Source organism: Hibiscus syriacus, unplaced genomic scaffold (assembly GCF_006381635.1).
Source record: "Hibiscus syriacus cultivar Baekdansim isolate YM2019G1 unplaced genomic scaffold, ASM638163v2 tig00111128_pilon, whole genome shotgun sequence".
NCBI classification, from domain to species: domain Eukaryota; kingdom Viridiplantae; phylum Streptophyta; class Magnoliopsida; order Malvales; family Malvaceae; genus Hibiscus; species Hibiscus syriacus.
The window spans coordinates 533,636-558,573 of record NW_024062989.1 but is presented as its reverse complement, the minus strand read 5'-3'; the positions used below and the strand labels follow the sequence as shown (position 1 = coordinate 558,573).

At 33.5% G+C, this 24,938-nt stretch overlaps 1 pseudogene; it reads left to right on the top strand.

The window, feature by feature from the left end:
* Nucleotides 1-685: 685 nt before the first annotated feature.
* Nucleotides 686-24,938, top strand: LOC120154336 (annotated as a pseudogene).

Below are 24,938 nucleotides of genomic sequence, written 5' to 3'. Positions count from 1 at the left end.
TTAAAAAAACTAAAAATTAGATAGTAAAATATACTAAAATATATAATTTACGTACTAAATGCATAGTTTACTCAAAAAGAAACCACGTTATCGACGAAATTAATATTCATTTAATTTTGGTAAATATACAAATGATCCATTAACTATATGGTATTGTTGTATTGAATCTTCGATTATCAAAAGTTACAAAATGTTCCTTCAACTATTAGAAACTATTTTATTGAGTTCTCTAACTATTCAAAATTATGAAATATTCAATCGATTATTTATATATTCCAAACTCGTCATAATCTATTAAAAATTAATTGACATGACATGAGATATCGACAACATCAAGGATGAAACATAACAGGGTTCGGAGAAGGGAGTTTTTTTAATTAATATTAAAAAATTCGAAAAAAAAAAAATGGGCCCCTCGTTTATTAATTATTAGAGATTAATTAGGTTTAGGAGTATGTTGACTAAAAAAAGTGAAACTTTTATTCAATATCATTAATTATTACTATGTATTAATTAACAGTAAAATATTAAAATTTAACAACTTGAAATGCAAAACTAAAGTAGATTGCTTCTAGACTTTCTATATAATTAAATTTTTATCTTTGTTAGTTGTTATGTCCCCTCATTAATGTTTGTTAAGTGTAGGCTTAAAATGAAATTTCTATTCAGTTTTTTGGGCCTGTGGATGTCATCAGTATCTTTGCCTGTTGTGTTATTTCTGTTTTTAATAGTGTGGTATGAATGCAAACGATAATTGAACTCTTGGAAAAACGTTACAGGATGTATGGCAGTGTGGAATATGCAATCGGAAGCCAGGTCGTGGTTTTGGTATGTTATACCCCCTTTCCCCCTTTTTTGTTGTTGTTCATCTGTCTTTAAGGTTATGGTTAATCTACAAGTTTGCCATCTTTCTTTGGGGTTGTTAACGTACTTGATTGTCGTCTTAATTTGGCCTAAATTAATATGCATTTGCTTCTTCAGGTTAATATGTTAATCACTCTTAAATATCTAATATGTTTCTACTGTGCTTTTAGAGGCGACTTTCGAGGTTCTCCCTAGGCTTTTCAAAATTAAATATGAGAGTGGTACTTTGGAAGAACTTTTATACATTGATATGCCCGTGAGCATCAGGATCCATCCGGCCATATTGTGTTGGACTACGCAAAAGCAATACAAGAAAGTGTTTTTGAGCAACTTCATGTTGTTCGTGATGGTCAGCTTCGGGTAGTTTTCTCACCAGATCTGAAGGTTACAAGATGAAGTAATGGTTTTTTACTAACTTTGAAAATTTTGAGGTCTTATTAACTTACGGTTGTTTGTTTGCCTCTTAATGGAACCATTCAACGCTGAATGCTGAACCGTTCAGCATTCAGCGCGTTTGTTTCGCACCTCTGAATGATTCAGTGCTGACTGATTCAGCAAAACAGTGCTGACTGATTCAGCAAAAAAGTGCTGAATGATTCAGCACAGAAGTACATTCTGAATCATTCAGAGCCAGTTATCAAATAACATGTCACATTCAGAGTCAAACCATTCAGAGCCTCTGAATCATTCAGCCTCTGAATCATTCAACATTTGAATCATTCAGCGCTTAATCATTCTGAAGTAAACAAACAGCCCCTTTGTTCATTGCTCTTTCTTTTTTCCCCTTTTATCAGATATGCTCTTGGGAATTTTGTGCTCGGCGCCGTGAAGAACTCATCCCTAGAAAATTGTTGATACCTCAGTTGTGATCAAATATTTTCTATATTGCTTGAAAACGTCTCATATATGCTATTGACTTGTGCATAGTATGCCTGAACTGTATGAAACCTATGGAGCCTGGTTGATTTAATTTATATCAAATAGAGCGGTGTGAGTGAAACTCTTCATGGCAGCATATAACATTCCGTCATTTTCGTCCTCTCAAAGATAATACAAGTCTATGTCTCTATGGTGGTTAAAGACTGTTATGATCTCTTAAAATCTCATTGTTGTTTATTAGGGGTGTAATTGAGCCTAGCCTAACCCAAACAATAAGAATCTTGAGCTCAGCTCAGAAATAAACTCAGGTCCACGTCAATCAATTCCATTTTAAAAGCTTGAGCTTGATTTGAGATAAAATTGAACTATTTTGAGCTTACTTTATTAGGTTTGTTTACCAAATTAAAACAAGCTCGTTTCTCACGCTCAACTATGAACAATGATGCTGGATTTTCATCTCTCTTATCTTCTCTAAAATCAGGTGTAAATCCTTTTCTCTTTAATATAATCTTTACTGTTTTTTTTTTTTTTTGGATTGTAAGAGTATTATTGCTACTTGTTTGGGGGTACTGATCATGTTTGATGGTAGTAATGTGGGTTGTGCACGTTAGTCAGCTTGGGTCTGCCGCTCAAAAGTGTCAAGCAGCAACTCAAAATGCAACAGATTTATCTGCTCCAGAGCTGCAGAATAACTGTAACTTGTACGATCTTTATTATTGTGCCTTTTCTGATTGAATGGACTATTCTTTCATTTCTATTTGGTGGTTGGCTTGGTAACTCTCTCATTTCTTCCTTTTTACTCTTATAGAGTGTGCATGCCATATGTGTTCTGCTTGCTGATGACCTAGGCATATGTGCTGTATCAATCACAACACATACATTGATGTTGCCAACTGTGTTTGTTTGGAAATTCTTGTCATTTGGGTAAAACATTTTCTGTTTCGTTTGGTTGCAATACACTTCATTTCTGATAGTTGAAAATAGCATCTGGTTTGCAGCTTTGAAAATATATACGGTTTGAAACCTCTTTGTTCCTACTTGCTCTTCCTTGAGGACATACTTTTGGTGTTCTTAGTTAGATGATCTGCTATGAAGGTGTCGCAGAGGATTCTTATATGGGGTATAGTTATGACTTATGACTAGGAACTGTTGCTTATAAATATATCTTTCATGGTATGCAAGGGCATGCCATTGGTGCAAACGCATCGTAGGCAACAAAACTTTGGAAATGTTTGTTCCTTGGGGACGTAAAACAATTGGATGTGGTTTTAGGGTTTAATTAGATGAGTCAGGACGGGTGTCCTTATGGATGATTGTTGAAACTTCTGCACAGTTATCTGAACTGAAAATGAAATAAAATAACACAAGAACCTACAATGAGGATCTTAAATTCAGATCTTCAACTTCTAGTGAACCTAAAATTTCAGAATAATAATGTTTGCAATGAAGAAAAGACAACATAGTTTTTGCTTCAAAAAAAACTGAGAGTCCAAAGTTCCTTGTGTTCACACTTGCCCTTAATCGGCATCGTTTTTGCTTGTTTCATAGGATTGAGGATTGTAATTTTTGCTTTGCTTGGTTAAGTGAAAGAAAATTTGGATGGAAAATTGGAGTAGAAAAATAGAAAGATGAAAAATATATTTGTTCTTTACGTTGATGTGCTTAGATATGGCAATGTGACATGGCAGATTTTTGCCTGCCCCGACCCGACATAGTGGAAGCATAACCCGACCCCAGGAATTTTAACAAAAACACTTAAATATATTATTTGAAAATAATTAGAATATTAGGAAAAAGGGTATTTTAGTAAATATATTGGGGCAGGTGGGTTTCACCCAAACGTGACCCTAATTTTTTTTTACAAAAAACCTGACCCAACACCCGATTTTAAAAATGACCCTATCAAACATGTCAGAAGTCAGAACCCGCCTGTTTTGAGTGTTTTTGTCATCCAATATGTGCTTGATAGGAAAGATGTAAAAACTGAAAGAAAAAGTAATTTTCTTTCCATTCATTGTTTAGTTGAGTTAAAAAAGAAGAAAGAAAACAAAGCTTTTGGAAATACATAATTTTGAACTAGCTTTCATTTTCTCTCCCCTTTTCACCCCAATTTGAAATGATTTGTTTTTATACATGAGGATAGAAAACGATTGTCTCTCTCACTTTTCTTTCCTACATTCAAAATTTGTTTTCTTTTCGCTTTTTCTTCCCTCCTACTTTTCCACTCAACCAAGCACACTCTTAGGATACGTTTGATTTATGAAATGTAAGATTATCAGTGAAATATAAGATTACCAGGGAATAGAATTACTGAGAATGTTGTATTTTGTGTTTGGTTGGTTTAGTAGTAATGTAAGATTACCGAATTTAGTTAAAGAAATAAAAGATTATTAGAATATATATTTAACCAAATTGTCCTTATTATATATTTATTTTTTTAACAAGTTGGAAAATATTTATATATTTATTTAAAAAATTTAAATTCATAAAATTTATATATATTTTTTTACAAAATTGAAAATATAAAAAAGTTTAATGAAAGGGTAAAATTTTATTTTAACCCCTGAACTTCATATAAAATTTTTATTATAGATTTTTTTTTGTAAATCTAAAATAGTTTAAGGATAAATTTGTAATTTAACATTCGTAAATTTTTATTATTCAATGACAAAATAAGAATATTTTTGGGGAAAAAAAATTAAGGGCATTTTAGTCCAAAACGTAGGTAATCCAACAATACCCAAGTAAAGGGAGGTAATGACATTCCCGGTAATATACCTCAAAAAATTCACTATTAGTAATGTAAGATTACCGGGAATGACATTCCCGGCCAACCAAACAGGGAATGTGGGGTCCATTCCCATGGGAATCTCACATTCCCTCAACCAAACACACCCTTAGTCTCTTTGCACTTATGCTTGATGCTCCATTTATAAAGATCCTGGTTATGAATCTTGGTACACCCACACTCACACATGCTTGGGCAATGTGCATGGACATGGAATCGACTTGCTGTAGATTCATCCTTTTTTTTTTGGTTTAAATAATAAAAGTTATATGTGTGACCTCTACTGCTTGCATTGATTTCTAATTCACTATTAATAAACTTTAGGTTTGTAGCATCAGCTCGGGAATTGGCAAAAGCCTTGGACGTGCCATTGGTAAATGATCTGGGTTATACAAAGAGATATATGCGGTGTCTTCAGGTGATTTCCTGCTTCTACTTACTATAAATTTGGATACTGGGGAGATGTATTCATATATTTTGGAATTTTTCTCACTATGTTCTGTCTATTTTGTATATATTGTATTAATTGCACTTTGTTTCTTACTGTTCTAATTTCTAAACTGAAAATTTTATTTGTTCTTTTTGTGCTACAGTTTGTTGACAAGAAAGTTGTGCAATCTTGTACTTGGGTCTTTCTCCCAGTTGGCTGCTGGATAAAGACTGGAAAAATGTAAAACAATTTTGTTGATCAAAGAGCCAGCAAATGCTTCTAGTTCTTTTGAGGAAAGCTGAATCACTGCCAGATTAACAAAGCTTTGATGGTTAATTGTGTTATCTCTCTGTACTTAAAGATTGCTCTTCCTTTGTCCAAAATTTCCTTTTGTTTCTAAGTCAGATTGATCATCGATGTCCTTGATATTGTTTCATGTTACGTTGGAATTTTTCCTACTACAATTTTTGTGTTTCCACAATCTTCTAAAGTTCTTGTGGCATTGAATGTACTTGCATCACCAGAGTGTTCTATAGCAGTAGCGTTTATGAAGACCAAGTGTAATACTGTCATTGTGATGTACATTGTTGACTGAACTTGTTATCATGGTATGACTTGGAAAAACTAAGTTGTGAAGATGAGTTTTACAGTTTTATCTCCTTAAAGAACCATTGTATTGAAATTTATAGTCTCATAATGCAATGTTTTGTTTTTTCTTTAAACAGATAGCTGAAGTGGTTAATAGTATGAAAGACTTGATTGATTACAGTAGAGAAAAAAAGGACTGGGCCCATGGGTAAGTTTGCTAAATTTATATTTTTTTAACCTTCGCAGCTGCATTTTTTTGTAAATATATAATTTCAAATGTTTGAAGGTGCTAATCCAGCCATCATTAAATCTTCACTTAAGATTTTCTTGAGAAACCATTTTTCTTGTGTAGATAAGCTAGAATACATTTTAATCAATCTATTGTGTAGGTCATTAAAGCCTTTAGCCTTCGGGGGGGGGGGGGGATCTTTTTGTGGCCTTTTCATTGCATCAGTTTTACTGACTGAGCTTATCTTATATTCGATGTGAGTTTATAGGCCTTCTTGTCAACTTATAATGTTCTGTACTTAAGCAGATGATATTTGCTTGCCGAAGGTCACAAGCATCTTAAGGAAATTGAAAGCTCATCAGTAGCATTAATTTATGGTTAGGCTAATAACTTTGCACTAACATGAATCTAAAAAGGAATTAGAGAGAAAGAAGAAAGTTGTTCAAGTCATGTCGAAGCCTAAGATCGTGGTTAATACAAAATGCTAGATAAAGAATCAAGAAATCATAAATCAATCTTTGAGGGGTCACTAGTACAAGTTTGGACCCATTAAGACTGAATAAGTTTGAAGCAATTACGTCTTTATTTGTATATTTAATTGAAATAGGTACAATTTGATGTCCAAACGACTAGGTAATTTTAGCACATACAGGATAACTGTTCTTTCCATCTCTCCATACCTCTTGTAATAATGGTCTAATTCTGTTGTAGAATACATTCTCTTTAGTAGCTTCTCTAGCTCATATTATGAACCTATTTTGTTAAAGACTTGCTCCATCTGATGCAAAACACTCTGCTTTATTTCCAATATGATTGCAGAATAATGATTACAGTGTATAAGGAATAAGAATATATACGTTTGTAGCTTTAGATTTATTTGTTCTTACGTTAGGCTTAACATCTGAATGCGCGTGTTATTTCTGTTGTAACCGGTTTTCGTCCGGGTACGAATTTTTACTTGGCGGAAAAATTAAAATGAATAAATAAATGATTTTGATTTAAAATAAAATATTTTGGGAGTTGCCATTGACCCTTGGGTTAGGTAGGTCAAATACCTAAAAACAATCTTTTAAAATAGTTTTGAAGAAAACATAATTTTAAAAGATAAACTGATATGCGTATAACCAAAAATTTTAGTAAAAAATGATTCGTGGTCGTTTACATTTAAGGAATGATTAGCACCCCTATAATGCCCAAAATTCATATTATTAATTATAAATTGTCTCTATTATTGAAATTTCAAAATTCAAAGATATATTTAATTTATAATCCTATTTATTTCAAATTTATTACTATAATTTTAAGAAAATTTATTAATTTATATATATACAAATAAGATATTTATTTATTTAGAAATATCAGAAAATGACTTCTAGGTGCTTTAAAACAACTCTTTTCTTAATATTAAAAAATAAATAAATATTAATAAAACATTTAAAAAAATAGATTAATATATATAAAAAGTAGGATATTTATTTATTTAAAAATATTAGAAAATGAAATCTATTTATTTTAAGACTGCCCTTTCTTAATATTGAAAAATAAATATTAAAACATGATTAAAATAATTTAAAAGTAATTTATATAAAATTAAATTTATAAATAGGATTTTAATAGAAAACAAATAAAATAAATAAATAAATATTATTTATTACATATGTATATTTATATGACTAATAATAATAATAATAATAATTAAATATATTAAAAATAAACATATAAAATTAAAATATAACTAAACAGTGAATAAAATTAAAACTATATATTTAAAATATAAAAAGCAATAAAACTTTAATTAAAAATAAATGAAAATATTAAAATTAGTGACTAAATTATAACCTATTAAAATTAAATACCCTAATTCATAATTAATTATTTAAAATTACAGTGACTAAACATGCTATTTTACCAATTAATTAATTTAGTGACTAAAATAAATTTATATCAAATTCAAATATGAAATTAAAATAAATTAAAACATGCTATTCAGATTAAAATATTAATTATTAAAATTATGAGGACTAAATCTGTTATTTTACCTAAAAAATATATAATTATGTTAATGACTAAATTATAATGTAAATAAAATTTGAATACTGAATCAGAAGGATCATAAGTTTAATTCAGTGACTAAAATAAAAGTTTACAAACATGAGATGGAGCGGGTATAATTTACCCATTTAAAATTACGCATATACCCCTCCCCAAAACGGTGTCGTTTGGGAAGAGGTATTTAAAATTATGCCATTCTTTCATTTTTTTTTTCTTTCCTCATCTCTCTCTAGCTGAGAGAGATTAAAAAACTCTCTCGTCTCTCTCTAAATTCCTCTAACCGAAGAAAGTCCGGCAGTCGCCGGCCACCGTTCTCCGACATCGATCGCTGTCGTCGACCACCGTCTCCGGTGGCCGGAGATTACCAAACTACCCTAAATAATAGATCCGAGTACCCTAAACTCGATTCCGACCTTCTTTTGTCCTAAAAAACCACATATTTTCCTAGATCTAAGGAAATACTTTCGGTATTTCGTCTACTATGGTGGCGTGTAGAGACGTGTGGTTACTCCGGTAATGGTGTGGTTTCCTCGGTAAGTATCACTTTATTTTTTCTTGATATTTTGGTGGTTTATGGTTGTTATGTGCTCTCTAGCTTGCTTTGTGGTCTTCTCTTGTAGGTTCGGTCGATGGTTTTATAACCATCACCACCAGCGCTTGCTTCGAACCGGTTAAAAGACCACCTTTCGGTGAGTCACCAAACTATGTGGTGACTCACCCTATCACTGGGACGTGGACGGCTGGAGTTGAAATCTCTGGAGCCCTCGATTTGAACGTGGCAGCAACTGAAACGGAGTGGAGCGGCTGCAAAAGAAATGGTGGCCGCGTGGCCCTAGGGTTTCTTACTGGAACCGTCTAGACCGTTGGGTCAGGTAAGATCCAACGGCTGAGAAGAAGAGCGGCTGGGTGAAGATTTTGAAACCTTAGTTGGGTTTAGGGTTATGTATTGGGCCGGGTTTTGGGTTTTTAGGTACTTTTTGTAATTGGGTTCTGGTTTAGGCCTGTAATAATAATAATATTATTATAATTAAAATTATAATATAATAATAATAATAATAATAATAAATAAATCCATAATAATAATAATAATATTAATAATAAAACCGAATGGAAAAAAAAACTAATGCCTTCAGCTGCCCCTCTTTGCTTATTCTTGTGTTAACGAGAATAGGGCAAAGATGAAAAGACAATAAGTTTTTTTTTTCATTTGACTTTACTTGATTAGGATGAAAATGTTAAACAATTTCTTCTTTGGGATTAGTTCTTCACATTATGAACTTTTCCACTGGGGATGACAATTTATCTTCTTCTGTGTTGTAATCTAGCAAAAAGTTGAACAAATTCTTCTCATTATGAACTTCTTCTTCTTTTTCAATGAGTTCTTCTCATTATGAACTCTTTCTGGAAATACTGATTTTCAAAAGAGGGGTTGTTAATTCAGCTTCATATGATGAATTAAGGCAAGGTTGAACAAATTCTTCTCATTATGAACTTCTTCTCCTTCTTCAGATGAGTTCTTCTCATTATGAACTCTTCTGGAAATGTTAATGATGATCTATCTCCTTCTATGATATAGTCATGCAAAAGGTTGAACAAGTTCTTCTCATTATGAACTTCTTCTTCCTCTTCAGATAAGTTCTTCTCATTATGAACTTTCTCTGGAAAAGTTGATGATGATCTATCTCCTTCTGTGATAGAGTCATGCAAAAGGTTGAACAAATTCTTCTCATTATGAATTTCTTCTCCTTCTTCAGAGGAGTTCTTCTCATTATGAACACTTCTGGAAATATTGATGCTGATCTATGTCCTTATGTGATAGAATCAAGCAAAAAGTTGAACAAGTTCTTCTCATTATGAACTTCTTCTTCCTCTTCAGATAAGTTCTTCTCATTATGAACTTTCTCAAGAAAATTTGATCCATCGAGTGATGAATTAAAGCAAAAGGTTGAACAAATTTTTCTCATTATGAACTTCTTTTTCCTTCTTCAGATGAGTTCTTCTCATTATGAACTCTTCCGGAAATGTTGATCCATTGAATGATGGATTCGAATCTTTGCTAAAATCTTTGAAATTCCTGTCAAATATTCAATATATATAAAATGAATGAAAATGCCCATATTTTGCAAATGTCTAAATATAATGCATAAATGTTAAGTTCATCTTTATTTGATTTCAAAGTGGCCAACTCGGTCTTCTTTCACTTAGTCAAAATCATTTTAAGCTGGTATTCTCTTTTTTGGAAGAGACTCTATCCTTGTGCTTCATTTACGTTAAAGTCTCAGAAGAAATGTTTCATTCACGAAATTCTTGCTGCTGTCAGAATATGGTCTTGTTGCCCCCCCCATTTTATCATGGATAATACTAGCTTTCTTTGTTTGGACTTGTGTAGAAATCCAATAAATTTTTCTTCTTTGAAGAGAGAATATATCATCTTTGAAGAGAGAATTTATCATCTTTTAAGAGAGAATCTATCATCTTTAAAGAATGTAGATGTAGACATGCCAAACTTAGTATGTAAATTAAGAGAGTAGTATATGTTCTGATTTGACTCTTGAAATAAATCATAAGGAGTATTTATCCTAATTCCTTTCATGTCTCCACATCTAATCAGATCTCAAACAAAGCAACTTGGACCATATCATATCGAGATGCTTAACAACAACTATCGTTCAACCTTAGTTGGCTCCACTAATTTCTTGTTGTTAAAATTTCAACTTCCATTCTGTGGAAAAAAATCTTCATCATATCTCACTTCAAATTTTGGTGTTGAAGAAGACAAACTTCATTTCGGATCAATAAATGGAAACACCATATGATCATAACATTGGTTCAACACCGTAATTACTGGATCGTAAAATATTTGACAACAAATTCATCATTTCCTGTGGCTTCTGCCCAGAATGTCTTTTCTGCTTTTCTGTTTTACTTTCTTCCAAATGACTCTATGATGGTAATAACTGGTTTGCTTTTCAACAATGATTGCAAATGTTGATAAGACTTACTTTGGATTCCATGCACTTAAAAGTATTAACATAAAGTAATAGCCATAAATCTTTTGCTTTCAAAATTATGTTAATCCATTTGCCTGATGTTTATATAAAAGAATAAATTGAATTTCAAAATAAATTGAATTTCAAAAAGATAAACTTGGAATCTATTAATATATAGATAGAAATGCATTCAAAGTCATGGAAAACATAGGAATGATAAAAATTCAAATGACTCAACAAATTATTAGCATAAGTATTTCTAAACTAATCAACTTGATATAATTTAGAGCACTGATGTAAGCTTATGTCTAGAAGATCTTGAACGTTGCCAGAATGCTTGTAGATGTAAAGTTCCTCCCAAAATATCAAGCTCTTAAGAGGGTTTAATTGCCAGATGCCTAATATCAACATGCATTTGAGCAGCCCTTTCAGGTTTTCAACTCAAATCCTTCCTTTAGTTGCAAGACGCCCTTTGCGAGTTTTCATCTTGACCCTCCTTTTCTATTTTTTTTTTTTTTTTTTTTTTTCTTCATTTTCAAACATAATATTTCTTGACAGAATCTGAGTTTATTGGGTTTCTCATAACTTTTCATTCATTTCTGCCAAGATCAACGCTCCTCTGAAAAAGGCTCTTTTTACAACATATGACCCTTCCCAATTAGGCATCAATTTCCCACGAAATCTTTATGTATAGGCAAGATCTTTTTCAGCACTAGATCACCCTCTTGGAATTCTCTCGGATGTAATTTCTTGTCATGAGACTTCATCATCCTTTTCTGATACATCTGCCCATAGCAAATAGCTTTCAATCTCTTCTCCTCTATAAGGTTCAATTGATCAAATCGAGTTTGGATCCATTCAGACTCATCCAATTTTACCTCTCTAAAGATTCGAAGTGATGGGATCTCAACTTCAATTGATAAGACTGCTTCCATTCCATAGACTAAAGAAAAAGGTGTTGCCACAGTAGATGTTCGCACAGTAGTTCGATATGCATATAAGGCAAAAGGTAACTTCTCGTGCCAATCTTTGTAAGTTTCAGTAATCTTTGTAATGATTCTCTTGATGTTCTTATTTGCTACTTCAACTGTCCTATTCATCTTTGGACGATATGCCACTGAGTTTGTATGCTTTATCTTAAACTGTGCACAAAGTTCAGTTATCATTTTATTGTTCAGGTTCAGAGCATTATCTGTAATGATTCTCTCTGGTAGCCCATATCGACAGATTATTTCTTTCTTTATAAATTTGCAAACTGTAGACCTCTTAATATTGGCATATGAAGCAGTTTCAACCCACTTGGTAAAATAATCAATTGCCACTAGGATGAAACAATGTCCATTTGATGCTTTTGGTGTGATTGCCCCAATGACATCTATTCCCCACATAAAAAATGGCCAAGGTGCAGTCATTACATGTAAAGGTGATAGAGGTACATGAATCTTATCTGCATATATCTGGCATTTATGATATCTCCTTGCGTAATCAATGCAATCTGTATGCATGGTGGCCCAATAATATCCATATCTCATTATTTTTCTAGCCATTGAAAGACCATTTACATGTGTTCCACATATCCCACTATGTACTTCTTTAATGATGCTTCTGGCTTCGCTATTATTTACACATCTCAATAGCATTTGATCATTGCTTCTTCTATACAAAGTCTCACCATCAAGAAAGTATCCATCAACCATTCTTCTCAATATTCTTTATCAATCTCAGATGCATTTTGTGGATAACTTTGATACTTGATATATTGCAAGATATCATAATACCATGGTTTGTCATCCACCTCTTCTTCTACACTGTAGCAATGTGCAAGAATTTCATATACTTGCATTTTAATCGGCATCATATCAACTTTCTTATTTGCCTGAAACATAGCAGCTAATGTAGCCAAAGCATCTGCCATTTGATTTTTCTCTCGAGGGAGATAATTGAAGGTGACTCTTTCAAATTCTTTCACTAATTCGAGAGTAAAATATCGGTATTCCAACAATTTGGGATCTTTTATTTCTCATTCTCCTCGTAATTGATACACCACTAACGATGAATCTCCATATATCTTGAGAAATTTAATTTTCCTTTCTATGGTTGCCTTCAATCCCATGACACAAGCTTCATATTCTGTCATGTTATTGGTGCAAAAGAAATTCAGTCTGCTTGTAAAAGGATAATAAATATTTTCTGGAGAAATTAACTCCGCCCCAATTCCTCGTCCCAAGGCGTTGGATGCTCCTTCAAAATAAAGCTTCCAGGATTCATCATTTGTTCTGACTTCTTCATTCATGGATATGCATAACAAATCTTCATCTAGAAAATTAAAACTCAGAGACTGATAATCATCTGATACACGACTGACCAGAAAATCAACTATGACACTTCTTTTATCGTTTTTTGGTTAACATATACGATATCAAACTTGGATAATAACATCTGCCATCTAGCCATTTTGCCTGTTAAAGCTGGTGATTCCATTAAGAACTTTAACGGATCAAGTCTAGATATCAGCCAAGTGGTAAGATATAACATGTATTGTCTGAGTCTTCGAGTAGCCCACACCAAGGCACAACATAATTTTTATATTGGTGGGAATCGAATTTCACAATCAGTAAATTTCTTACTCAGATAATAAATGGTTCTCTTTTCTTCCAGATTCATCATGTTGTCCCAGTACACATCCCATCGAATTTTTAAAGACTGACAAGTAGAGAATTAACGGTCTATCAGGCACTGGTGATACTAAAATGGGGCATTGGATAAATATTTCTTAATAATATCCAAAGTTTCTTGACATTCATCATTCCAGACTTCAGGTTGTTCTTTCAAAGTAACTTGAACACTGGATCACATTTGTCAGTCAATTGGGAAATGAATCGAGATATATAATTTAATTTCCCCAAAAAGCCTCGAACTTTTTTTTATATTAGGTGATGGAAGATCTTGAATTGTTTTTACTTTATCTGGATCAATCTCGATTCCTTTTTGGCTGAATACAAATCCCAAAAGCTTCCATGATGTTACCCCAAAAGTGCATTTAGCGGGGTTGAGCTTTAATTGTTACTTTCTCAATCTTGGGAAAGCTTTCTTAGATTTTGAATATGTTCTTCTTCAGTTCGGGACTTGACAATCATATCATCCACATAAACTTCAATCTCTTTATGCATCATGTAATGGAATAGAGTTACCATTGCTCTTGATACATTGCCCCTGTATTTTTCAATCCAAATGGCATTACTTTGTAACAGAATGTGCCCCACATGGTTACAAATGTTATTTTTTCCATGTCTTCAGGATTCATTTTTATCTGATTATATCCTGAAAAGCCATCCATAAAAGAAAACCATGTATGTCATGCAGTATTGTCCACCAATATGTCTATGTGAGGTAATGGAAAGCTATCTTTTGGACTAGCTTTGTTAAGATCTCTATAATCCACACATATTCGAACTTTTCCATTCTTCTTTGGTACCGGAACTATGTTGGCTACCCATTTGGATATTTGGCTGCCTGTAGGAATCCATCATTAATTTGCTTCATTACTTCCTCTTTAATCTGCAACAACATTTCTGGCCTTATTCGTCTGAGCTTTTGTTGATCAAGTTTATATTCTGGACTGATTGGAAGTTTGTGCACCACTATATACGTACTCAAACCAGACATATCTTGATAAGACCATGCAAAGATATCTTTGAACTCTTGGAGGAGATTTATCAATTCTTGTTTTATCTAGGTTGACAAAGTAGTGCCAATTTTCACTTCTTTCATTTATTCATTGGTTCCCAGATTTACAGTCTCAAACTCTTCTTTGTGAGGTAAGATTTGTTTATCTTCTTTTTCTACCAGTCTTAACAATTCGGTAGGAACATTACATTCTACTTCATCATCACACTCATTGATTTCCTCCAAATATATGGGTCGCTCTAAATTTATCTCATGATTAAATTTAGGAATAATCATGCTATTAACATTGTGACACCTGTAAATTTAAATCGGACATATTTTCGAATGGATATAGTAAATTTATGAAATAAATATAAAGAATGAGAAATAATGAATGAAAAAATGTAAGGTATAAAGAATGATTGTCATTTGAGAATTTTAAGAAAACTTCTTATATTTGATATTAAGTGAACTTAACATAATTGCTCTTACAAGATAACAAAAACTTTTTATATTCTTCGGCTAAAGCATAAAAGATTAGTTCTGAGTATTACTCTGAGTTAATACTAAAAACTACAGGGAGATCTTCAACAGTACAATTGTTTAGCGTTTCACTAGGAAGGCAAGGGCGAATTCCAGCCAAGTATTTGTCAGTCTTGTGGTCATTTGTGATCATGTTGATAAATAATCCTCCCATAGCTTCTTCAACTACTTTTTGATCTTTTGTCAACTTTTCTTCTTTAAGAGCATCAACAAGTTGTTGTTCAACATTAATCATTCCTCTGGATTTGAATGTGTACTTCAGATGAGGGAAAGACATGCGTTCCCAAGGAATTTATTCTCCCTTCAATCTTGCCCTTCTATTTTCACCTCAGCTTTTCATCTCTTTGTTCCTTTGCTGAAAATTAGGCTTAAATCCAAGCCCAAAACGAAATTTCTTCATCTTCATGCTTACAATAACTGAACTTCCCTGAAGATTCTTTCCCAAACCTTTCCCAGTTTTAGCTCATATGTCTAAAGTCCGTCGTACAGTCATCTTAGTGCAATCAGACAATCTGTGATGTGGAATTTTGCTTCCCTCACAATAAAGGTCTCATTGACAAATTCCAAAGCTCGGAAAGAGCACTCAAGAGCATCATCATTGGTTTCAATATACGGAGCATCACTTGTTACAGAAGCAATGATTTCTTGCTCAGATCCTACATATCAGTTGATCGTCAACAACGAACTTTAATTTCTGATGCAACGAAGAAGGAACAACTCCTGCAGAATAAATCCATGGCCAGCCCAATAAATAATTATATGTAGGGTGGATATCCATTACCACAAAGTCAATATTGTACACTCAGACCTATCAACAGTGGTATTTCCATTTTTCCTAGCACCTCCTTTTGAGTGCCATCAAAAGCTCGCACTACATTCTGATAATTCTTCATGTGCGATTTATCCACCGACATCCTTTGCAGTGTGACCAGTGGCATCAAGTTAAGAGCATATCCATTATCAATTAGTACTCCTAGCAACACATGGCCATGACATGTGTGGTAATATTCAAAGCTTTCACTGATCCTATTCCACCTTCAGGTATTTCATCATCAGTGAACGTTATGTATTATCAGCAGCTATATGCCCCACAATCCTGTCAAGCTTGTTGAGAGATATATCTTCAGGGAAAATGTTTGATTAAGAAGTTTTATCAAAGCATTTATGTGTACTTCTGAATTCATCAACATATTAAGAATTGAAATTCGCGCTTGCTGTTTATGTAGCTGCTCAACCACACTATATTCGTATGTTTCAGAAATTTCAAAAATTCTTCCGCTTGTTTCTCTGTTACGGGCTTATTGACTGTTGGCGGGGATTCATCATCAAATACCTTTTGGGGTATCACTGTAGCTTTTCCCTTTGCTTTTGCCTGTTCTGATGCATTCGATGTCTCGGGAAAATAACACCTCCCACTTCTTGTAAAGAATCCGACTTCACTTACTGCTTCAGATGTTGAATCCATACTCAATGCTTTCTCTTCTGTATTTTCCAGAGAAACATATTCTCCTACTATTGAAACATTGGTAGTATAATTCCAAGGTACCTTGCGGGTATCCTTATATGGAAATGGTAAAGGAGTTGTGATAACCACTTTCGACTTTGTTGGAGCAGGATTCACTGTAGATGACTTCATAGTGATAATCCCAGGATCACTTGTTCTCTTCTTAGGTTTAGAATCTTCTGATGCGCAAACGTCATCTTCTCTTTTTCATGGTTCTTCTTCAAAGAACTCTATCTCTTTGTCATTCATCAGTTTTTGCACCAAATCCCTAAATTCAGGGCATAATTAAATTACATGTCTTTTTTCTTGATGATATTCACAATAATTTTCGCCTTCATTATGCTTTGGCTTGAATTGTTGCTGCATCATACCAGATAGGGAGAGTTGTTGAAATATCCAACCAAAGGGAGATTTAATTTCAGAGACATCAGTTTTTGTTTTCCTTCTATTCTCTTCCTGAAATGCGTTCATGTTTTTATCTCCATGATTTGGCAGCGGATGATTTGATGTAGCTGGTGAATTGAATTCCAATTTTCCAGTATTAATCAAATTTTGGACCACCCTTTTGAATGCCAAACAATTTTCAATAGAGTGGCACGTAATTCCTTCATGATAAACACAATGTGCTTTTACATCATACCATGGAGGGAATGGTGGTTGTATGGGAATTAAAGGATAGGGCCGTATGGCATCTTCCTTTAACAGCGAATCATAGATCTTAGGGTAGGGTATTGGTAATGGTGTAAAAGAAGGCCTTTCATTTTCCCTGCTAGATCTTTTGGATTCCGTTCGATTAGTGTTTGTTTCTTCCTTCTTGACCATTGGTTGGGTTATCGTAACACTTTTTGAGGTATCCTTATTGTAGGCGTTCGCATTGTTAACTTCATTCTCCTTTTTTTGATACATGGGTCTTTTTGAACTAGACCCCTCACTTGATTCAATTTTGCCACTTTTCATGACATTCTCAATGAGTTCTCCAGAAATGACCAGATCTTCAAAATTTCTGGTTGCATTCCCCATTAAATGGATTAAGTATGGAGCCTTTAAAGTGCGGACGAACATCATGTGGCTTCTTTTTCTGATAGTGGTGGCTGAACTTGTGCCGCTGTATCACGCCATCTCTGGGCGTACTGTCTGAATGTTTCATTATTCTTTTTCTCAGTTTTGGAGAGTCCATCTATGAGGGACCATATCTGTAACGTGGTGGTACTGCTCTAGAAATGATTTCGCCAGATCCTTCCATGATCTAATGTGGGCTTTAGTCAGTTGAGTATACCACTTTAAAGCTGGTCCTGCCAAACTATCTTGAAAGCAATGAATTAACAATTTCTCGTCTTTCACATGTCCTGCCATTCTGCGACAAAACATGGTTATATGGTACGAAGGGCATATAGTACCGTCATATCTTTCAAATTCAGGAACTTTGAACTTGATGGGGAGGATTAGGTCCGGGACCAAACTCAATTCGCTGGCGTGTCAAACTCATAGAACGATTCAGTTACTTCTATGGATTTTATTCTTTCCTCTAAGATCTTGATCTGTCTAGTCAATTCTTCATTGGTTTTTTCTTTCTCATTCAACTCATTCAAATCTAGAATTATATGCTCAACATTAAAATCTCCTATCTTTCACGTCTGATCTAAGCGGATTTTTGCTTGAAGACGCGAGATCCATTTGTTGATTTTCATTTGGTTTGGTCTATTGAATTACCAATTTGCGAGCATGGATTTGCACAGGTGTGATGCCAGAATGATAAGCCGGTTCCGGCGAGAAACCTAAAGGATACATAGGTTCCTGGTCGAAAGATACAGGATTTTCATGAATTTTTCCAATAGTAGCTTGCTTTCTGAGCATATCCTCTATTTTCTGCATCAAACTTTCTTGTGAGTTTGCAATGCTGGCTTCAATTTTCTCTAACTTCATTCTCATTTTCTGCCTGTTCTTTATTATGTTGTTCCTCGAGACGTTGTATTTTATCTTCCATGATTTTCTTAGTCGTTTTTCTAGTACCGTAGTGATGTTGAATTTCTCGTTTGGCCAGGGTAACTGCGATTGAAAATCCTTTTGATATTATTTTTTCAAATTTTACTTAATGAATGTTTATCTTAATGTAAAATAAAAATTATACATAAATAAAATAATGCAATGAATGTATGCAAAAGGTATTGATCCCAAAAAGTTAACTGTCATAGAACAACCTCCATCGGCATACAAAAGTTTCTATATAATAATTCATAACTACATATACGACATAACTTTCCTATTAAGCTCTATGATTTCCTTCATCATCCATGACATCTTCTTTCCAAACTTAGAAACTGGATTAATGTGATGCTCAATAATCTTTGCTTCAGCAGCTAACTCCCCAATATATCTGGCAACTTCACTCATTTGTATCATGGCCTCAAATACCATATTACTTCTTTCTTCACTTCTTTCTTCATAGAAATTAGTAGATTTTTGCCATTGTTCATTAGTTCCATCGAGAGTTTGCTCTAACTTAGTGATTCTGACTTGACAAATGTGCAAAGTATTTTTGAGATCTCGGATACGTCTTCGTAGTGAAGCGTTCTCCTCATAACTCTCTTTGAGATCACTAGGTCCTATATGAACCTTTTCTTGGAATAATGATTCTTCAAGTTGCAAGATGTAAGCATTAAACTCTGTATTTTTTTAGATTGATCCATATCATCTTCAAGTTTTGTTCGTGCTTCTTGTGTCATTTGATTAAGCTTTTGGATTTGCACATTCTTGTTTCTACATCATTGCATCCAATTATTAGCCACATCTTGCTCTACTTCGAGTATGGTATTGAAGTTTTTTTCTCTCAAAATCACATTTTTCCTTTTCAACATCGAACTCTTCAATCCTTTGGCCCCTAACTTCAAGTTCAGCAATCATATTGTTCATTTCAGCTTCAAATCCTTTTAATATGATATTTTTCTCAACCTCAAATCCCTCAAACATGCCATTCTTCATATCTTCTAATTCTTTGGCTCGATCCCTTTCTTTCCTCATTTCATTCATAATCTCTCGACTTTCAGCTTTGTGCTTTATAATTCGCTCCCTTTTATCAACCTCAAGATCTTTTATTTCCTGCTTCCCTTTCTCAAGGCTTTTGAGCTCACCATCTACTTTTTCTTTGTTTTCCCTCAGCATTGCACATTGTGCTGAGTGAAAGTCAACGTCAACGCCTAACATAGCTTTATCTCGACGCATTTGTTCTAACTCTTTCAACCAACCCTCTCTTTTGCTTCAAACTAAGCTTTCAGGATTTCTATCTCTGATGGGACTACCCGAATGCGATCTACCATAGAGATATCCTCATTTTGGTCTGGTAGAGGAATATTTTCATTTTTCCTGACAGATCTCCATTCCTCATAATCAGGAGTTAACATTACTTTTGCTGCTTTGGCTCGAATACAGAAAGTTGTTTTCCAAGCTTTAACGACATCCATGATGTTTCTTTTGTAATTTTTCCTATGAAAGGCGAACTCAGACGAATGTAACCGAGCAGTAACAGGAACAAATTGACGACCCTCGTACTGTCTTATAACCAGAAGTGGTGCATATCCAATTCCTCCCCACAAATTGAGCAGCATCACCCAGTTGTAGTCACCACATTTGTAAAAGAATTCCCTTTGAATTTGCCACGGGGTGCGCCAAACAATGTCATTGCTTTGCAAATTTCGAAGGGCATTTATCCACATGTCTTTCGTGACTTCTTTCGGCCATTCTTGCTCTAGAAACTCTTTCAATGGTGAGTAGTACGTACTAAAGCGACGGTAAGAGACATTTTCTGTCCTCCAAAAATGGCTACAGATCCATACATATAACAATTGTGCACATCCCAAAAATCGTCCACCTCCCAGACTTCTACAAGTGCTTAAAGATCGAAAAGTCTATTAGGATTGCAGAAGCAGGATTGACCTTTTTTTGTAACTGCTCAAACAAATATACTATTGCAGCTTCAATGTATCCCAATGCTTTCGGGAAGATGACCATACCATATATACCCAGAGCCAAGAGATCAAATCGTACTTTATCATCTAGATGACTTGAATAATTTATTTGATGTTGGTCCAGGCTATGCCTTCGCCCTCGCCTTTTTGTTTCGTACGGGCCACTACCCATTCCTCTCGTACTCCTGCAATCTTTGCTAATTTAACTCGGAAATATTGAGTTTTAACTGACCTTGAATAAATTCGATTCTCCAAAGCCCCTTCTATATGTAGCAAAGTTGTGTACTCTTCAATAGTAGAACCAAGTCCTCTTTATTGAATGTGAAGCAATTATATTCCAGAATTGAATCAGGGCTCGAAGCAAGTCATCATCAACTTTGACATAGAGCAAATATGGGATGTCCCCGTAAGACTGATAGAACTGCAGCTTTCTATTTGAATCCCAACTCTCCCAAATGCCTCGCAAATCTTACATATCATTTCTTTTTAGAGAAACCGGAGCATAACTTGCTAAATCAGTACATAATCATCCTGCAGACTGTCTCCTCCTTGTCTTTGTAAGTCCTCAGACCACTGTCTTACTTATGAGTTTGGAACTATTTGATTTGAACACTTTTTATCCATAGATGAAGGTTTTCCAATGAGACGATTAACTTGAAGAACAATACCTTTAATCATGTATGATGCTATGCAAACAACAAAAATATCAGAAAACATAAAAGAAATGAATTAGTTCAAATAATAAAGAAAGAAAATTTTAATTTAATAATAATGTTTACCTAAATATTTCTATTTAAACATACTTTCTATATAGCATACTTTAAATAATCTAAATTCACATGCAATTTATTTAGCAGGGAAGTAAATAAATAAAAATGAAGAAGTTAGAATCGTGTACACCTATTTTGAATAAAATTTTGGCATGGCTTCAGATCGAAAGAGTTTATAGGGTTTACTATATACAGAGTTTCAGTTCTAAGAGTAAAGGTACCTGAATTGTCCTTGTTAGTGCCCCTTGGGCTACCAACCCTCAATCCTAGTCCACTACAGACTTAAGCGGATCGAGTTCAATTCAAGGGGACACATTTCTCTATGCCTGATACGGAGAATAAATTCTCACGAAGACATAGAGTATATGAACCCCGAAAGCTACTTACTAGGTCTGATACAAAGAATAAATTCTCACGAAGACGTCGCTCTCACTCCCACTTAAAAGAGACAAACTTGATTATAAAGCTTATGTTATGCAATGCAAGTGTTGTGTGTGAGGAGAAATATTCAAACCTTTGACAAACAAATGAAATTTAATATCTAAAAATAAAATAAAAACATTAATAAAAAAATATAATAAATATTATGAAAATCATAAGTAATAAAAATTTCAAAAGAAAAGAATTATAAATTAAATAAATATGTATTTTTAATTTCTAATTGATATAGACAATTTATAATTAATTTCAAAGCTTGACCAGTCTCCAGCGGAGTCGCCAAGTTGTCATAACCGGTTTTCGCCCGGGTACGAATTTTTACTTGGTGGGAAAATTAAAATGAATAAATAAATGATTTTGATTTAAAATAAAATATTTTGGGAGTCGCCATTGACCCTTTGGGTTAGTTAGGTCAAATACCTAAAAACAATCTTTTAAAATAGCTTTGAAGAAAACATAATTTTAAAAGATAAACTGATCTGCATATAACAAAAAATTTTAGTAAAAAAAGATTCGTGGTCGTTTATATTTAGGGAAGGATTAGCACCCCTATAATGCCCAAAATTGGTACTTATTAATTATAAATTGTCTCTATTTTAGAAATTTCAAAATTCAAAGATATATTTAATTTATAATCCTATTTATTTCAAATTTATTACTATAATTTTAAGAAAATTTATTAATTTATATATATACAAATAATATATTTATTTATTTAGAAATATCAGAAAAGGACTTCTAGGTGCTTTAAGACAGCTCTTTCCTTAATATCAAAAAATAAATAAATATTAATAAAACATTTAAAAAAATAGATTAATATATATAAAAAGTAGGATATTTATTTATTTAAAAATATGAAAAATTGACATCTAGTTATTTTAAGGCCGCTCTTTCTTAATATTGAAAAATAAATATTAAAACATTATTAAAATAATTTAATAGTAATTTATATAAAATTAAATTTATAAATAGGATTTTAATAGAAAACAAATAAAATAAATAAATAAATATTATTTATTAAATATATATATATATATATTATATGACTAAATAATAATAATAATAATAATTAAATATATTAAAAATAAACATATAAAATTAAAATATAACTAAACAATGAATAAAATTAAAACTATATATTTAAATATAAAAAACAATAAAACTTGTAATTAAAAATAAATGAAAATATTAAAATTAGTGACTAAATTATAACCTATTAAAATTAAATACCATAATTCATAATTAATTATTTAAAATTATAGTGACTAAACATGCTATTTTACCAATTTATTAATTTAGTGACTAAAATAAATTTATATCAAATTAAAATATCAAATTAAAATTAAAATAAATTAAAACATGCTATTCAAATTAAAATATTAATTATTAAAATTATGAGGACTAAATCTATTATTTTACCTAAAATATATATAATTATGTTAATGACTAAATTATAATGTAAATAAAATTTGAATACTGAATCAGAAGGATTATAAGTTTAATTCAATGACTAAAACAAAAGTTTACAGACATGGGATGGCAGCGGGTATAATTTACCCATTTAAAATTACGCATATACCCCTCCCTAAAATGACGTCGTTTGGGAAGGGGTATTTAAACCCTAATATGGCCGGCCCTTAAGAGGCATTCTCTCATTTTTTTCTTTCCTCTTCTCTCTCTAGCTGAGAGAGATTAAAAAACTCTCTCGCCTCTCTCTAAATTCCTCCAACCAGAGGAAGTCGGCAGTCGCCGGCCACCGTTCTCCAGCGCCGATCGCTGCCACCGACCACCGTCTCCTGCCATTGTTCTTCGGCGTCGATCACCGCCGCCGACCACCGTCTCTGGTGGTCGGAGATTACCAAACTACCCTAAATAATTGATCTGAGTACCCTAAACTCGATTCCGACCTCCTTTTGTCCTAAAAAAAACCACATATTTTCCTAGATCTAAGGAAATACTTTCGGTATTTCGTCTGCTATGGTGGCGCGTAGAGACGCGTGGTTACTCAGGTGATGGTGTGGCTTCCTCGGTAAGTATCTCTTTATTTTTTCTTGATATTTTGATGGTTTATGGTTGTTGTGTGCTCTCTAGCTTGCTTCGTGGTCTTCTCTTACAGGTTCGATCGATGGTTTTATAACCATCACCGGCACTTGCTTCGGACCGGTTAAAAGACCACCTTTCGGTGAGTCACCAAACTATGTGGTGACTCACCCTATCACTAGGACGTGGACGGCTGGAGTTGAAATCTTTGGAGCCTTCGGTTTGAACGTGGCAGCGGCTGAAACGGAGTGTAGCGGCGGAAAAAAAAAACGACGGCCGCGTTGCCCTAGGGTATCATAGCCCTAGGGTTTCTTGCTGGAACTGTCTAGACCGTTGGATCAAGGTTAGATCCAACGGCTGAGAAGAGGAGCAGCGGGGTGAATATGCTAAAACCTTAGTTGGGTTTAGGGTTATGTAGCTAGGTTGGGTTTTGGGTTTCTGGGTACCCATTTATAATTGGGTTCTGGTTTGGGCCTGTAATAATAATAATATTAATAATATTATAATTATAATATAATAATAAATAATAATAATAAATAATAATAATAATATTAATAATAATAATAATAATAAAACCGAATGGGGAAAAAAAACTAATGTCTTCAATCTCATTTGTTTTATATTTCTGCAGAGTTTGGATAAGTTCCCTCATAGAACCATGACTTCATCTGGTATTCTTCATGATCGAGCTGAACAGCCTGAGGAATGACTACAACAGCAGCAGCAGACACCGGAGCAACAAACGGTTGCTCAGAGTTCTAATAGTGATCAAAGTTCTGACCAGGGTTCTAGGATGCAGGTTGCTGGTGTGGATAATGTAAATAACTCTCTTAATGCAGCATCTGCACCACCATCTGCTGCTACCGTTCAGCTTCAACAACAGAATTCCATAAACTCAAGGCAGCAGAATTCTACGAACAATGCAAGCAGTCCCTATGCTGGACATCCTGTTCAGATTCTTTCTCCTCGTTCCTCGAATACGTTACCACAGGCACACTCAAATCCTTCATTTCTGTCACCAACACCCTCGCCTAATAATAATCCTCTAGATGCTAGTCATGGTGCCCTGGCAGCTTCTAGTCACATGAGTTCTGCTAATTCTCATGGGAATATGCCCACGCAACAGCCTGCTCTTACTGGTGAAACTGACCGTGCGAATCACAAAGCTCTGTTCAGAAAACCATTCATGAATTAA